Source organism: Pelobates fuscus, chromosome 3, assembly GCF_036172605.1.
Source record: "Pelobates fuscus isolate aPelFus1 chromosome 3, aPelFus1.pri, whole genome shotgun sequence".
Lineage (NCBI taxonomy): Eukaryota > Metazoa > Chordata > Amphibia > Anura > Pelobatidae > Pelobates > Pelobates fuscus.
Window position 1 is genome coordinate 68525597 of NC_086319.1, and position 17521 is coordinate 68543117.

Below are 17521 nucleotides of genomic sequence, written 5' to 3' on the forward strand. Positions count from 1 at the left end.
GGGCAGGAGCTGTGATAGCAGCAGTGTGGATTCCCGTTCACAAGTGCTGGGAGGAAGTGATCTGAGGTCACTTCCTCTAAGTGCTGCAATGCATAAATAGAGAATTGTCCCTCACCACCTGCAATCACGACTTGGGTTGCGCAATCAAATATTTGAAGTTTCACTGGGACTCTTGATTGCCAGCCCCTGACCTAGGTTAAGCATCTGTTCTCCTTATCCTTAAGCCGTGTTACTGAGAGTAATCTAATACTAAAAATCTTGAAACTTGACCCTCAGACACGCAAATATTCCCAATTGATTTATTTTTTTCGCAGTCCAAGATTCATGTCATCATCTGTCAGCAATGTAAGTCTTTGTTTTACAACAATGTTCGTGTTGAATGCCAAACTGCAGGGTGATAGCTACTAAGGACAACCAAGTCTGGCCTTCAGGAGTCCCACCTAGGAGTGAAGAGATACAATGTTTGTGTTAGGCAGACTTAGGGTTAAGGGGGATTTTAAGTTAGAATGTGCATGTTTTCAAGATGCATTGGACTCATGATTCTCAGAAGGCAGGTATCACCACGTTTTGAAGTCCATCTTAACCCTAAGCTCTCCAGTCATCAGTTCTCTAACCTTGGAAATCAACTACCCAACCCAAAGATCCCTAAATACTCATATTTTACAAAGGATCAGCGTTTCATCCTGCCTAACCAAGGCTGCTACACTTGATCCAAGCAGAGATAGCTAAATATTCCTAATGTTACAGAGTTAACAGATGCACCCAAAATCTTGTTGTTCCGCACATCCCTAAGAACAAAGTGACGTGAATGCAACAATATAAACTACATTTTAATGTATACAAAATAAACACATTTTATGGAATACTATCCAAAATCTCCACTATTTTAGGACTATGTCCAAAGCATCCATAAATGTTCTCATATTATTTGTAATATATTTAAAAATAGGCTGCCATGGACGAGGCTAGTATCGTTTATAAAAAGGGTTAGGCCAAATAAGTTCAACAAAAATAAATTGTAAGTTTTTTTTTCTATTTTACAGTCACTTATTGAAACTCCAAAGTTTAGAAATCCATCCAAGAAAAGACCCTAAGCACTCAAAATATTTGAAAAGTTTCCAAAAGAAAATATATCTCAGCTAATAGGGGATTTTCTAGACATTTTATTTCATGGAAACAATCATACAGTTTAAAAAAAAAAAACTTTTTGCTACAGCACAACTGAGGGAATATTAGTGAAAAATTCCTACAAGGTTACATACAGGCACAGAGAATAATTGACAGAGTGAAACACGGTGATAAGTAACATTTTTACTTAAAAAGAAATGTAATTAAAGATGTGCTAAGTGAAGCAGAAATGGCAAAATCAACGTGTAAGAAGAGAAAAAGAAAACAGGGAAAGAATTGGAATGATTTCCCTGAAATATTTTTATTCAATGCACATGTTTAGGAAATAAGACATCCTGAGTTTTACTAACGGGGCCATGTGCTTGACTCACATGCCCTGCAGACAATTAACCTGACGGTATTCGCTGTTGTAATTCAGTAATTGTTGTCATCTTAAGGTGTATAAACTGCTATTGTATGATGACAGGGGAAGGTAGGTGATACCATGAACCCTGCGGAAAAAGTTTAAAGAAGAATTTAGGATCAATATGAGGCTGGAGCATATTTAGATAATTAATACAATTTGATTCTTTTTTTTTTTATATATTGCTACTGGTTATTTTTCTTTACATTTGGTCCAATGCCTTCTGCTAAGTGTAAATGTATAAAACGGCCATGTGAACTTCATGGTGTATGCAGTTACTGGAAATCAAACAAAAGAAAACATTTTCACATCAAACTGTAAAAATTAAAAATTAAAAAAATACTAAGTAGCTGTTCTACTTTGACATTATCAAAGTACAAAAAACTCTCATCAACCACTTTATTAACAAACCTGTGTGTGTATGTACTACTGAAAATGTATGGTTTCATAACCCCAACTTTGCATTAAACAATTGGAGTACTTACAAATTAAATTCATTTCTAGAAAATCATGCAAAATATGCCACTACGGGGTTATTCGCTAAATCTGAATGACTGTACCGAATCGGTAAAATTCCCACTTCAGCTGCTTTTGATTTGTGATTAATGGTATGATAACATATTATGTATATCTTGGAATATTGCTACAAAACAATTTGTATGAATGTCTGATTGTGGATTTGAAGTCTAACAAACATAAAACACTTAAAGACAGTGCCTAATAAAACTGCTTTTTACATATTCCTGATCCTATACTTTGCATAGAGTATGGATGCGAAAAGCACTGATTTGAAACCATACACCGAATGCATCTGGTCGAATGCAAGGAAGGAACTGACTTTAGTAAATATGAGAATGGCCATTCTGATCAGAATTCAGATAATTTCTCAGAATTTTGTCCATCTGGATAAAATCCAGTGTTTAGTGCATAACCTTGTTAGTGTATCTAGGCAACAGGCGTTACAGTGGCTCTGAGAAAGACAGTGCTGAAAGTATTTGCCCAAGAACTGGACAGTGAAATTTGCACTCTGTGTACTGTGATCTAAATGAGCTCCTACTTGTTCAACCAGCTCAGTGGGTAGAATTTCCAGCATCGGTCTTGGCACTGACCACGGACTCTCTGGGTTTAGGGCCTGTACAGATGATTTATAATTCCACATCTACTGGCTGAGATGCTTGTGTGGGCAGGAGAAAAGCGATGGGAAGATGGGAAGAGACAGTGAGGAAGAGAGAGAGAGTGTATATGTGTATATTTATGTCCAAAGCACAGCAATGTTAGGACTTTAAAAACCAATGAAAACGTTACTTGCGCACTATCCCAAATTCCGATGCACATTTAAATAACTGGAAGTTTTTTAGTATCACTCCAGTGTCCATTCAAGTATAAGCTCACCTGCCACGTCAATATAAAACCACAATACCACTTAGCCGAGTCCTACACTAACAATTCACCTTGGTGTCTTCAGCTAAAAGGTAAAATCTCTAGTGAGACAGAGTGGGGTGTTTTTCTAAACCCCTACACACTTAATAACCCTTAATAGGGAACACGTGGGGTGGGTGGCACATTGTAATATTGCTGTGTAATACAAGATACAAACATGCAAAAGTAAGCCCTGTGCTCAAAGTCCCACTTCTACTGGGTGGCAGCAATGAATATTGGACACATCAACTTCAATACAAAAAAAAATAAAGTTACTTGCGCATCATCCCAAATCCCAATGCACATTGAAATAATTGGATGTTTTCAGTATCACTCTAATGGCCATTAAAGGGTAAGCACATCTGCCAGGTAATCCCTAGTAGTCCAGAGGAGGCCATTCTTTGCATGTCATCTGGTCTGGCGGGGAGCATTGTGTTCTACAGCAATACTGGGTGCAGCTCACTTTAAGAATCACTCTCCTGACACTTAATCAATGACTCAGCATGCTGACCATGGTTCTCTGAGTCATCAAGAAGAACTTTGGATAATAAAAGCAAATAGTGTGTAGGCGCTTCACAATTTTAGTAAAAACCTTATTCATAGCTAAAATAGTAGGCAGTGTGACTGATATAATGGTGCTTCCCACATACACCAAACACATAAATCAAATAATATATACAATACATCAGTGTATACACCCTACCCTGTGCCCGTTGGAACTTTAAAAATGATCTGCACCCAAATGGAGGTGCGGACCACAAAACCCACTCGTGCAGGAGAGGAAGCACAGGCTAACCAGAGAGATCTATTACTCTCCCTGCTGGCTCATAGTTGACTCCTTCACAGCCAGAGCTTGAGCTCCAGGTCCAGACATCTCAGGGGTCATCTGTATCTGTTCACCCCTCTCAGCAGCCTGCTCATTTGACTGCCCACCTGGCTGACATGGATTAACCACTTGTGGGCCAGGAAACGGGCGTCCCCTGGGCTCTTTTTTGTGTTTAAGGGGCTAACACATAAAAAATACAATCTAAAAGAGAAAAAACTAGAATAGTGGGGAAATTTTTTAATTCTATAGAACGCTGGTGATGTTATATTGCACTCACAAAAGTAAATTGTTTGCAGCCACATAAAGGTATCTTTGTTAGGACGTAGCCTTCTGTCCTTTTCTTTATCCCATTGAACACATTGAAAAACACAAACATAGTGTACCTTTTTAAAAAGTTAAACACCTTTTATTACAAATGCACTCACAACATGGATCTCTTAGGCTTACATATCGTAGTGTAACTTTCCAGACTCAGGCTATGATGTTAAACAGTACTGTGTAGTCGGAAACAGGATAGCAGCTTGAAATCGACCATGGCCCAACTGGAAGACGTCATCAATATTCAATACGAGACTGAGGCTTGGGACGCAAAGCTATAATTAAACAAATGCAGGTGATTTACATCTAGCCGCCATTGCCAATTAGCTGATGGCGGTTCGGGACGGCATGAAAAGGATCTTTAAAATAGAAGTGTGACGGAGATCAGCAACCCTACTACTGGATGCCCCTGGGGAAGTCCGATCTAAGGACGAAACACATAGGGCTGGGAGGACAACATAGTGACTTTTAATTTATGTTTATTTTCTAACTTTTACCAATAAGTTTTTTGGGGGATTTTATTTTTGGATTTCAAGCTACTATCCTGTTTCCGACTGCAGAGGACTGTTTAACATCATATCCTGAGTCTGGAAAGTTACACTATGATATGCCAGCCTAAGAGATCCATCTTGTGAGTGCATTTGTAATAAAAGGTGTTTAACTTTTTAAAGTGGTACACTATGTTTGTGTTTCTCCCTCTCTCTTCTATGTGTTCAATGGGATAAAGAAAAGGACAGAAGGCTACGTCCTAACAAAGATACCTTTACGCACCTGCAAACAATTTACTTTTGTGAGTGCATTATAACGTCACCAGCGTTCTATAGAATTTTACATTTTCACACTATTTTTCTTTATTCTTTTTTAGATTGTATTTTGTATGTATTTATGAAGAAGATATGAGGAATCTTCTTACAATCAGAATAATTTTTACTTAAAGGGTAATATTACCACTTACAATTTTCCACTTGTTGGGGTGCAACCTTGTTATATATTTTATGATTTTTTTATATTTGTTAAGGGGCTAACACCTTGGGGCCCAGGAACTAGACATCTCATGACCAGGAAACAGTCCATCTCCTTGCACCATATAATATTATTAACCTTCACACAGCAGGCCATGAGGTGTAGAGTCACTTGTTGTATGTTGGCTGGAAAGAGAGGAGAGGCCTCGCATGGTATTATTGCTGTTCCAGGGGAACACATTTTTTTATTTATTTATTTTTAGTTGAGGGAAACAATCATAATACTAAATATAATATTTTACTATATCTATGTATATATATATATATATATATATATATATATATATATACACCAGTCCATGCATCACACAACTGTAGCACTGAAGGCATTAAAAAGAATCCCGAGGAAAAGCAACCTCCATATTTTGCTCAACATGTGTGGGAGCGCTGCCTGGAGAAGCCCCTTTAACTCGATTTAACTGCATAACGTGCGGGAAATGTGTTCTCCATTTTAGTATCTATAAACAGTCCTATATCAAGGTTATATGTAAAGCCAGTTGTCCGTGAAGCTTTCTTTTCTCATGAAGACCATATGTTTGGAAAATGTATCAATTAGAATTCTCCTGCAGGCAACCGCCACATTACTGATTCCAGATCACAAACTGATCCTAAAAAATGAAAACAATCACACCTGGATATTTGATTCATTTAATCACTTACAACTAAAAAGCAAAAGACTGCAGATAGAATGTAAGGAATCTCAATCATGACATTCTATAAGATATTATATAACATCATGCTCTGAAACTTAAAGGAACGCTATAAAAAAAAAACATGTATTCCTGACACAGTGTTAACTGATCTATTTAAGTAAGTTTAAACTTACCTATTTTCCCACACCGTGCCGATTTCGCCACTGCCGTCCTTGCCTGGATCCTGACTGATCTTGATGATCTCAGCCAATCCAATGCTTTCCCGTAGGAAAGTATTCAGAGGCTATTGGTCATGCGAGGCAAAACACTGTACTGCCCAAACCAGCATCTCCTCGTAGAGATGCATTGAATCAATGAATCTCTATGGAGAAGGTTTAGCACCTCCATATCCAGGGCTTGGAGACGCTGCACTCCATTGATGCACATTGTGCAGCACTGGACTAGGAAGCAACTCTAGTGGCCATCTGAGTGACTGCCACTAGAGGTGTAACAAGGCAACAATGTAAGCACTGCTTTTCTCTGAAGAGGCCCATTTACACTGCTGAGCCTGCAGGTACAGGCTATAGACACCAGCACCACTACATTAAGCTGTAATGGTTCTGGTGACTAAAGAGTCACTTTAAATTGATTACAAAACACTGTGCTCATACGTTAGGAAAAAAAAGTAATTTGCTGTTTTCACGAAATGTTTGGAGAATTTTTTATACCATATTTGCTCCAAAACATTGGGGTTTGCTGTGTAATTGTGCACATGGGGCATAAAGTTGGAGCGTTGGCTCCAGGATTTCTGGCTATACAAATGAAGATGCATGTTATCACCCCTCCCCCCTAAAAAATGCAGGGGACTGGGCACCTGGACCATGAACAGAGCACTGAAACAGCACTCTGTGCATGGTCAGTTTTGAGGGGGCAGGTTGGCCTGCTTTCATGCATAAAGTCACCCCTTGCAGTGTGCCCTGTGCCGCCTGCTCTATTGCCTGCTGACGTCCGATCTGGACATTTAGAGTTGACTGGAACTTCTGAAAACTACTTCATTATTACTCTGATGTGGAAATGGGCAATTTCAATGCTTTTGCTATTTTCTTATAGAGATATCCCATTTTGTGAAGCTCAACAACCTTTTGCCGCACACCATAGCTATATCCCTTGTTCTTGCCTATTGTGAAGAATGACAATGGGAACATGGCAATATGGTTCAACAACTTCCTGTTACTAGTTACCCAGGTGTACTAAGAAATTTATAATACGAATGGGAATATATTTTAAATATATTTTTCTTACATGAATTTATAGGGGTGCCACTCATATATTTACATAATATATGTGTATATATATTTACACATATATATATATGCATAATTGAGCCACACATATATTTAACAAAGATTTTTGTTTGTTTGTTGTGTTTGAAAATTGTTTGATATCCATGAATGAAGAGTATTTTTGAATATTTTCTGAACAAAAGATTTGTTCAAAAGACAATTGTTCACAGCCTCCTTTGCTCATATTTACCAAGGGTGCCAATATTAGTGGAGGGCACTGTATGTCTTATTTATTATTATTATTATATGACTGGCATTTATAAAGCGCCAACATATTTCGCAGCGCTGTACAATAAGGAAAAAGACAACACAATAAGAACAGACAGATACAACAGGTAGAGGGCCCTGCCTGTAAGCTTACAATCTAAAGGTTAAATGGGGAGATGAGACAAGAGGTAGCACAGGAATTTTTATGTGATAGACGAAAAAGTTAACAGTATAACTTAGTAAGTGTTAAGATATGAAGGGAATGAGGAGGTGATTGACTGTGGTTCCAAACAGCTGGAAGAGTGTGCTATATAGTTTAAACTTATTTTATAAAATAGGTGCTATGTTGCCATCTCTTCTGACAACATGACTCTCTAAATCTCTGACTTATTTTAATATTTCAATTTTCCTTTTTTTTTTTTATTATTTATGTTTGTAAAAGAGGTCTTAGACATGTTTTGGTTAAGTTACAGAGTAATAGACTTCCTCTGCCTTGTGTTCTCTTATGTAAACTACTCTTTGGATCAAACCTCCCCATGTAGACCACCATGGAGGATGTAGAGAAAGTTAGGCCAGTTGTTCAGATACAGTACACATTTCTAAAGAACAGTCCGCACATACTTTATGGCATACATCTCATACAGTCAAGACTTCTATGATCTCAAGATGCGGCATGTGATTTATCATACTTCAAATACACAGAAGTTGAAATATATACTAACTATGTTTTTTTTTCTCTTATACAGTTAATATATAGTAAATATATTTTGGACTCTCATATTGTAACAATATGAGGTGAGAATTCATGTATAGAATGTGAGGACAGAAAGTAAACCCAATAAAATTAAATGTGAGTTTGAGTGTTTGTGAATAGCAACTTTTCTGGCTACCAAACTGAAATAATAATAATAAGTATTTATTTTAAGATGGGTTGCAAAGGATGCTTGCGGTGATGGTAATGTATACAGTACTAAGTGTTATGTCATCTGTAAGTTTTTAGATAATGTTAATGCCATGCAGGGCTGCCATCAGAAATTTTGGTCCCCAGACACAGTTCAAGGTCTGGGCCCCCAGGGCCTACCCCCGAGTCCACCCACAGGGCCCATTCTGAGTCCGCCCACAAGGATGCCGTGTGTGTGCATGTGTAGTGGATCTGGTGAGTATAGTGGATACAGATTGTAGTGGATGCAGTGTTTCTGTGTATTAGATGTGAAGTGTGTGTTTGTGTAGTGGATGTAGTGTGTGTATGGCGAATGCAGTGTGTGTTTTTCTAGTGGATGTAGTGTGTGTATGATGGATGCAGTGTGTGTTTGTGTAGTGGATGCTGTGTGTGTATGGTGAATGCAGTGTGTGTTTGTTTAGTGGATGTAGTGTGTGTATGATGGATGCAGTGTGTGTTTGTGTAGTGGATGTAGTGTGTGTTCTTATGGAATGTAGTGTATAGGGATACCAATTTGTGTAGTGGATGTAGTGTGTGTATGATGGATGCAGTGTGTGTTTGTGTAGTGGATGTAGTGTGTGTATGATGGATGCAGTGTGTGTTTGTGTAGTGGATGAAGTGTGTATATGGTGGATGCAGTGTGTGTTTGTGTAGTGGATGAAGTGTCTGTTTGTGTAGTGGATGAAGTGTGTGTTTGTGTAGTGGATGCAGTGTGTGTTTGTGTAGTGGATGCAGTGTGTGTTTGTGTAGTGGATGCAGTGTGTGTTTGTGTAGTGGATGAAGTGTGTATATGGTGGATGCAGTGTGTGTTTGTGTAGTGGATGCAGTGTGTGTTTGCGTAGTCGATGCAGTGTGTGTTTGTGTTGTGATTTTAGTGTGTGTAACTGTGTAAAATAGGGGCTGCATTTGGGGAGGGAGCCTTTTTGGTGGTATTTACATTTATTTAACAAAAATCCTTGCACAGGCCCTGCTCTGGGAGTCCCAGGCCCCACATTCCATGTGTGCACATATATATAGCGAATATCGCTATATATATGTGCACCTTAGGGCCCCCGCCACCTGTATAATGTAGAAGGGACCCTGCCAGCACCAGCTTAACTTTCCAGCAGCTCCTGTGTCTGTAACTATCGCTTTGCCTGCGTGCCGTGCGGAGCGATGCAATGGTAACCCGCAGCAACGCTCTGCCAGACCGCGGGGCTTGCGAGAGTTACAGACACAGGAGCTGCTGGAAAGTTAAGCTCATGCTGGCAGGGTCCCTTCTACATTATACAGGTAGCCGTTGGCAGGGGTCCTAAGGTGCACATATATATATAGTGATAATCGATAATAATTGATGATCTATGTGCACAAATGGAATGTGGGGCCCGGGACTCCCAGAGCAGGGCCGGTGCAAGGATTTTTGGTCTGCCCACCATGTGACATCACAATGCCCCACCCATATAATCTGCCTTATGGGCCAATGCCAGTGCTGCACTCAGTGTTTTTTTAGCTGAAAAGGCAGTGTGTTTACATTAAAAATCCTGCATGGACAGGCTATAGACACCAGAACCATTACATTAAGCTGTAGTGGTTCTGGTGACTACAGTGGCCCTTTAATGTGAGGTAAATTAGAAATTAGTGCCACTAATAATATATTGGATTGCCTACTTACCACCAGATGAGGACAAGAGGATGATGATGGGCTCTGGCTGCAGTCTGGCTCCACAGGTCTGGTGTAGAACAGGATCTCTGCAGACTGTTTGTAACAGTACTCACAAAAATCAACAGACAGGAAGCAGCTCAAGATGTTTATGGCTACATGGCCCACACCTGAGTTCGCTCAAAGGGAGTGGAGTGTATGTGTGTAAGGTATGTGTTATTGTCAAGGATGTAATGTGTGTTCTTATCAAATGTAGTGTATAGGGATACCAATTTGTGTAAGGGATGTAGTGTGTGTATAGTGGATGCAGTGTGTGAGGAATGCATTGTGTGTTTCTGGCTGTGTGTGTAAGGGATGCAAGGTGTGCTTCTGTGTATGTAACATAATGCAGTGTGTGTCTGTAAGGTGTGCATTAAGTGTGTGTAAAATATGCATTTACTGTGTGTGTGTAAGAGAAGCAGTGTGTGTGTGTGCGTAAGGGATCCACTGTGTGTTTCGGTGTGTCTGTGTGTGAGTAGGGATGCATTGTGTGTTTCTGTGTATGTGTAAGGATGCATTGTGTATGTGTGTAGTGTGAAAGAGAGGGATTGTGGGCAGGGCCGGACTGGCCAGGCAGACAGCACATGTAATTTGAATGGTTTTCCCCTCTGACTGTGCCAGCCTGTATCAGTCCTAGGGGATTAAAGAGAGGATCTGGGGGCTGGTGCAGATTAACATGCCCTACCCCTGCACTTAAGCCCCACCTCCAGAAGACAAGCCCCTCCCCCAGACAGAAGCTGCTGACCTCGCTGGAATGAAGACACCTACCAGTGACAGGTAAGCTTTGTGTGTGTGCTAGTGAGTGAGCTTGTGTGTGTGTGTGTGTGTGTGTGCATCTGCTAGTGAGTGAGCTTCTGTGTGTGTGCATCTGTTCCTAGTGAGGGAGTTTGTGTGTGTGTACCTGCTAGTGAGTGAGCTGGTGTGTGTGCCTTCTAGTGAGTGAGCTTGTGTGTGTGTGCCTGCTAGTGAGTGATCTTGTGTGTGTATGTGCCTGTGCTTCTGTGTGTGTGTGTGCATCTGCTAATGAGTGAGTGAGCTTCTATGTGTGTGCATCTGCTAGTGAGTCAGCTTCTGTGTGTGTGCACTTCTGCTAGTGAGTGAGTGTGGCGAATAGAACCTCAACACTGGTTCTTGGAGGGGCCTGCTCATCATCCTCTTGCCACAGGACTATGACCCCTACAATAGACCTAGCTAAAATACGTTAAAAAGACTCAGTTTGTGCAATTGGGATTATATGGTTTAGTTACCGAACAACCGCACGAACCAGAAACCACTCTGGAGCTTGTTAACACCTATTAACAACTTGGAATGTTTTTCACCGCATATTCTAATTGGTCGTCTGGGTGGCCACAATTCCTATTGACAACCATGAGGTGGCGGCCCTCTTGTTCACATGAACGCAGGCAGCGGGGCAGCAGGCCCAGATCCCCAATTGCAGCTGGAAGTACCGGGAGTAGGGACAGTCGGTCCTACTCCCCAGTGGCAGTGTACCTTGCAGGGAGAGGAGACAACCAGTCTCTCTCCCCAGCGGCAGTCGGAGATACCAGGAGAGGAGACAACTGGTCCCTCTCCCCAACTACAGGGGGACAGCACCCCTGACCCCAATGGTACAGATGGGACTGTGGTCTTTGCACAAGACCTACAGGGATACGGGATGGCCTGTCCAGGTCCCCAACTGACCACGATGGAATACCATGAGGAGGAGGTAGGCGATCCCTCTCTACACAGCAGCTTCCCAGCCGGGTCCTGGGGTTAGTGGATGAGGCTGCAATACCCACTGACCCCCTTCCAACAGAAGAACTGGCATCAGGGCAGAGCGCCACTGGCCTCTGCTCGACCTGTCCCCTTGTTACAGGGCAGGACTAGGCACCGGTCCTCCCAGTATAAGCGCTGGCACCAGGACAGAGCAAAGTTGGCCTCTACCCTCCCCTTGTCCTTAATCTAGGACCCTTTCAACTACCCAGCTTTAATGATGGCTGCGGGGCAGAGCACCGCTCGTCTCTGCCTACTGAGTAACCCCAACTACAAGCCAGAGAGCAACCGAGAGACCAGGAGTACCAGATGCCCACTTGACTGCTGGGGACATAAAGGACAGAGATGGGCTACAGAAGTCACCGGGTCCAGTACTTGCTTATGGGTGGGCTACTCAACTGACTCAGATACCGACCGACAGGAGGTCAGGTACCTGATTAGTCTCCCCTTGGAAGGGAATATATGTGGCGAACAGAACCTTGACACTGGTTCTTGAAGGGGCCTGCAATAGACCTGAAATAGACCTGGCTAAAATATGTAAAAAAGACTCTGTTCATGCAATTGGGATTATATGGTTCAGTTACCGAACAAGCGCACGAACCAGAGACCACCCTGGAGCTTGTTAACACCTATTAACAACTTGGAACGTTTCTCACTGCAGTGTTCTAATTGTTCATCTTGGTTCCGCAATTCCTATTGACAACCATGAGGTGGTGGCCATCTTGTTCGCATGAATGCAGGCAGCAGTGTTTGGGCATGAATCTCATGGAACTAAAATCGGACACAGAAACTTCCGAACACCGCTGGACTTCCATCATCGCCCGCGTTCGGTTCTATACAACTTAGAAGGGCACTGTTCGGTGAAATCATTCATCTGGGTGAGGGGAACAAGCTCCAGGGTAAGACTATTGACTCTGTTCGGTAGCTTTTTAGTTTTCAAACTACCAAACTATACTGACCGCAATATAGTTTATAGCCCTGATTCTCTGGAACTGTTTTGGGCATGGGACCATGCCTGCAGTCGGTCAAATAAATTACTTCCAGGAAATTCCTGAACCCCTGAACTGATCTGGGTGATTTTTTTATATGTTGGTCACCCAGATTAGGGCTATCAGGGGATATAACTTGTGGGCTTTTATGTGTTTCAGGGGTACTTTTGGGGTGTTTGGGAAAAGGTGTGTTTTTTTTGTACTTGGAGATAATTGGATAAGATTAGTACAGTTCCTGATCCAATTATCTCCCAGGCCCAGAGGAGGGATTATTCGATTATGTATGGGAGTGTCATGTATTGTAACACTGTTGTCATTGGTCTGTGACTTTGTAATTCAGTCTTCCATCAGGTTCAGGTTGGAGTATCCCTTGCATGGGGATTGTCATAAAAGGCCAAGTGTGGTCCCATTAAAATCAGTTCACTTCACCCTCAACAAGCAGCCTCGTCTCGTGATTGTAGGGAACAGATATACCAGCTATACCAGTTATACCTGCTTTAGATTACTATACTGGCTATAATCACTAGCTCTAAAAGAGCTACACAGCTATACCTGCTATACTCTCTGGAGGAGGAGAGGTCCACCCACTGGAAACTGGTTCCTTGTCTTAGGTCCAGGGTGGGTGGAGGACAGCGAGACCCCAGCCGTGCTTATAGTACTCAAGGTGATTAGGAAGCAGCGATTGGCGGAGGCACCCGGTTGGGGTGCCAGGCGGTCCGTCACAGTGAGCACTGAGCTTCTGTGTGTGTGCATCTGCTAGTGAGTTAGCTTCTGTTTTTTGTGTGTGTGTGCACATCTGCTAGTGAGGGAGTTTGTGTGTGTGTTTGTGTGTGTGTGTGCCTGCTAGTGAGTGAGCTTCTGTTTGTGCCTGCTAGTATGTGCGCTTGTGTGTGTATGTGCCTGCTAGTGAGTGAGCTTCTCTGTGTGTGTGTGTGTGTGTGTGCATCTACTAATGAATGAGTGAGCTTCTGTGTGTGTGTGTGTGTGTGTGTGTGCATCTGCTAATGAGTGCGTGAACTTCTGTGTGTGTGTGCATCTGTTAGTGAGGGAGCTTCTGTGTGTGTGTGCATCTGCTAGTGAGTGAGCACTGAGCTTCTGTGTGTGTGTGCATCTGCTAGTGAGTGAGCTTGTGTGTGCATCTGCTAGTGACTTAGCTTCTGTTGTGTGTGTGTGTGTGTGTGTGTGTGCATCTGCTAGTGAGGGAGTTGTGTGTGTGTTCATGCTAGTAAATGAGCTTGTGTGTGTGTGCCTGCTAGTGAGTGAGCTTGTGTGTGTATGTGCCTGCTAATGAGGGAGTGAGCTTCTGTGTGTGTGCATCTGCTAGTGAGTGAGCACTTAGCTTATATGTGTGTGCGCATCTGTTAGTGAATGAGCTTCTCTGTGTGTGTGCATCTGCTAGCGAGTTAGCTTCTGTTTTGTGTGTGTGTGTGTGTGTGTGTGTGTGTGCGCATCTGCTAGTGAGGGAGTTTGTGTGTGTGTGTGTGTGTGTGTATCTGCTATTGAGGGAGTTTGTGTGTGTGCCTGCTAGTGAGTGAGCTTGTGTGTATGTGCCTGCTAGTGAGTGAGCTTCTGTGTGTGTGTGCATCTGCTAATGAATGAGTGTGCTTCTGTGTGTGTGTGCAGTGAGCTTGTCTGTAGCAAGCATGTGTGTGACCATGAGCTTGTCTGTAGTGACCATGTGTGTGTGTCAGTGAGCTTGTCTGTAGTGAGCATGTGTGTGTCAGTGAGCTTGTCTCTAGTTAGCATGTGTGTGTCAGTGAGCTTGTCTGTAGTGAATCTGTGTGTTAGTGAGCTCTTCTGTAGGGAGCATGTGTGTGTCAATGGGCTTGTCTGTAGGGAGAGTGTGTGCGTCAGTGAGTGTGTGTGTGTGACAGTGAGCTTGTCTGTAGTAAGCTTCTGTGTTTATGTATCAGAGTTTATCTGTACTAAATTTGTATGTGTGTACCAGTAATCTTGTCTGTGTGTGTCATTGAGATTGTCTGTCAGTGAGCCAATTTGTTTGCATCAGTGAGCTTGTGTTTTTATGTCAATGAGCTTATGTATATCAATGAGATTGTCTATGAGCCTCTGTATCAATGAGCTTGTGTCAGTGAGATTGTCTGCATGTAAGTATGCATTACTGTATAATTTAAATACCCTGAAAGGACTAATATTTTAAATTAGAACAAGAAATATACCAATAATATATATATATATGGTCGCAGGGCCCGCCTTAGGCCTTTAGGCACCCTGTGCGAAAAATATTCACAGCGCCCCTCCATGGTCACATGCCCTCGTCCATCTTGTAAAAAGTGTTAAGCCTCCATTACATAGGTGTTACGTATTAATGTGATTTCTGGGCATATCATGCATATACACGTATATTAATACATTTGTAAATGTTACAGGCGTAATAACACATATAATAATAATAATACACCCATATTAATATACATGTATATTTAAATATTACTCTCAGAAATCATGTTAAATTGTACTTATTATGGTACACACAATTTCTGGTATTTTTAACCCGTAAGGACACATGACATGTGTGACATGTCATGATTCCCTTTTATTCCCGAAGTTTGGTCCTTAAGGGGTTAAAGAGCAGAAAATTATATATATATTGTGATAAAGTGAAGGCAGAGAAGCCATTTAACCCCAGGGGGAGTATATGTAGTTTGTTTGTTGCACAACACAAAGCTTTGTTTAGTTATGGGCCCCTGGGGTGGAGCATTTGGAGAGAAGGGTGGGCCAATGCTCCACTCCACAGTTTAGTGGTTTTCTTGGGAGACAAAGATCCAGGCCAGGGTTTTTTGGACTGTCTCCAACCCACTGCTCAGCTGCAGATAATCAGCTGTAGCAGTGGGAATAAACCACTCCCTGCTAGGCAGGTAAAGAGGGGGATTGCTGGCTTCCTCCCAGGAAGCAGGTAGGAGAGAGGCTGTTCTCTCCAGTGAGAGTCAAGGAGACTAGGCACTGGGAGTGCTGGCTTGGAGCACTGGGAGTGCTGGCTTGGGGCACTGGGAGTGCAGTCAAGGAAGCAGTCAAGGCTGGCTTGGAGCTCAAGAGTGCGGAAGGAAGCAGTCAAGGCTGGTTTGGAGTACTGGGAGTGCAGAAAGGGAAGCAGTCAAGGCTGGCTTGGAGCACTGGGATTGCTGAGAGCGGACAAAGACTCTAGGTTGGTGAAACCAATATTGTTTTGTTTAGTTTAACCCCTGAGAGATAGGGAACCTAATATTAGTTAGTGCTCAGACGAGCTAGGTTTTTGTTTAAAGGGATTTATGTTTTCATTTACTGCTGTCTCCTGTGTGGATTTACAATAAAGTTGCCTGGATTATATAAAAGCCAAAGGACTGTGCCTGTTGTTTACCCTAGAGGACCGTGCTATCTACAAACAAGGATCACAATATATATATATGTATATATATATATATATGTCAGAAGAATTACTCCCACATGTATAGATTTGCATTAGGAGTAAAAACAAGAGTGTCCTGTCTCCCTGAAGTTGCCATGCCATTATGTTGTGCATGGAATAGGGATGCAGTGTGTGTAGGGAAAATAGTGTGGTGTGGGATAGGGATATAGTGTGTGTGTGTGTGTATAGGGGATGTAGTGTGTATGTGTGTAGGTTATGTAGTGTGTCTGTGTGTGTGTGTGTAGGTTATGTAATGTGTGTGTGTGTGTGTGTGTGTGTATAGGGGATGTAGTGTGTATGTGTGTAGGTTATGTAGTGTGTGTGTGTGTGTAGGTTATGTAATGTGTGTGTGTAAAGGGGATGTAGTGTGTATGTTTGTAGGAAACAGTGTGTGTATACGGTGTGTATGTGTTTAGGGAACATAGTGTGTGTGTAAAGGGGATGTAGTGTGTATGTGTTTAGGGAACATAGTGTGTGTGTATAGGGAATGTAGTGTGTATGGGTGCAAGTTCCGTAGTGTGTATTGTGACCTTTATGGGCAAAGCAACACAGTCCTCTAGGGTAACAGGCATAGAACAACAGTCTCTGGTGCAAAAATGGTGTGGTTTATTTATAGCGTGCACAAAAATCCATACAGCAATCAGTTTGTTCAAAAACTGCAGCACAACAGAAAGGAAAATCTACAAAATAAATCCTAGCTCAAATTTGAGCACTAACTAAACATAAAGAAATGTCCCTTACTCACCAGGGTAATAAACTACACAAATCAAAAATAAGCATTGGTTTCACCAACCTTTAGCACATTGTTTAGATGCTGCTCTGCACAGACCTGCTCTCTCTCTGCAGGTCAGATTGTATCTGACTCTTTCTGCTCTGAGACCTGCTAATTAAAGCCTCAGCAGTTGCTAATTGGGCAGGTGAATGAGTATAGACTATGGAGGATTCTGGGTCGTAGATACCTTCCTTCTATTACCCTCCCATAGACTCTGTCACATATCCCCCCCGCCAGCTTAGACCCATCGGTTGTAGCAACCTTTGACAACGAACAATGGACTCTGGATAAACCGTCTGCATTCCCCTGGTCTTTACCAGCTCTATGCTCCATAGAGAAGTTATATGGCTGAAGACTAAGGAACCACCTAGTTACTCTGGCATTTGTTTCCTTGTTATGTCTCATCCACGTCAATGGCGCATGACAAGTTTGAACCTTCTCCCCAACAGATAAAACTTAAGTGTTTCCAGTGCCCATTTTATGGCCAAGCATTCTTTCTCAACCACTGAGTATCTCTGTTCATGGGGATTCAGCTTCTTGCTCAGGTACATAATGGGATGTTCTTCTCCCCTGTGTACTTGAGAAAGAACTGCTCCTAGGCCCACATCAGACGCATCTGTCTGTACCACAAATTCTTTTGTAAAGTCAGGGGCAACCAAAATTGGGTCAGCACACAAAACCTCCTTCAG

The 17521-nt window shown here is 42.1% G+C and overlaps 1 long non-coding RNA gene across 1 annotated transcript in view; it reads left to right on the plus strand.

Annotated features, from left to right (window-relative positions):
* LOC134600788 (uncharacterized) overlaps window positions 1-16457 on the plus strand; it is a 329656-nt gene extending 313199 nt beyond the window's left edge. Inside the window, exons 2-3 of the long non-coding RNA XR_010090362.1 lie at window positions 16250-16331; window positions 16418-16457. This is a non-coding gene — a long non-coding RNA (uncharacterized LOC134600788). The remainder of the gene's footprint in view (window positions 1-16249; window positions 16332-16417) is intronic.
* The last annotated feature ends 1064 nt before the right edge of the window (window positions 16458-17521 follow it).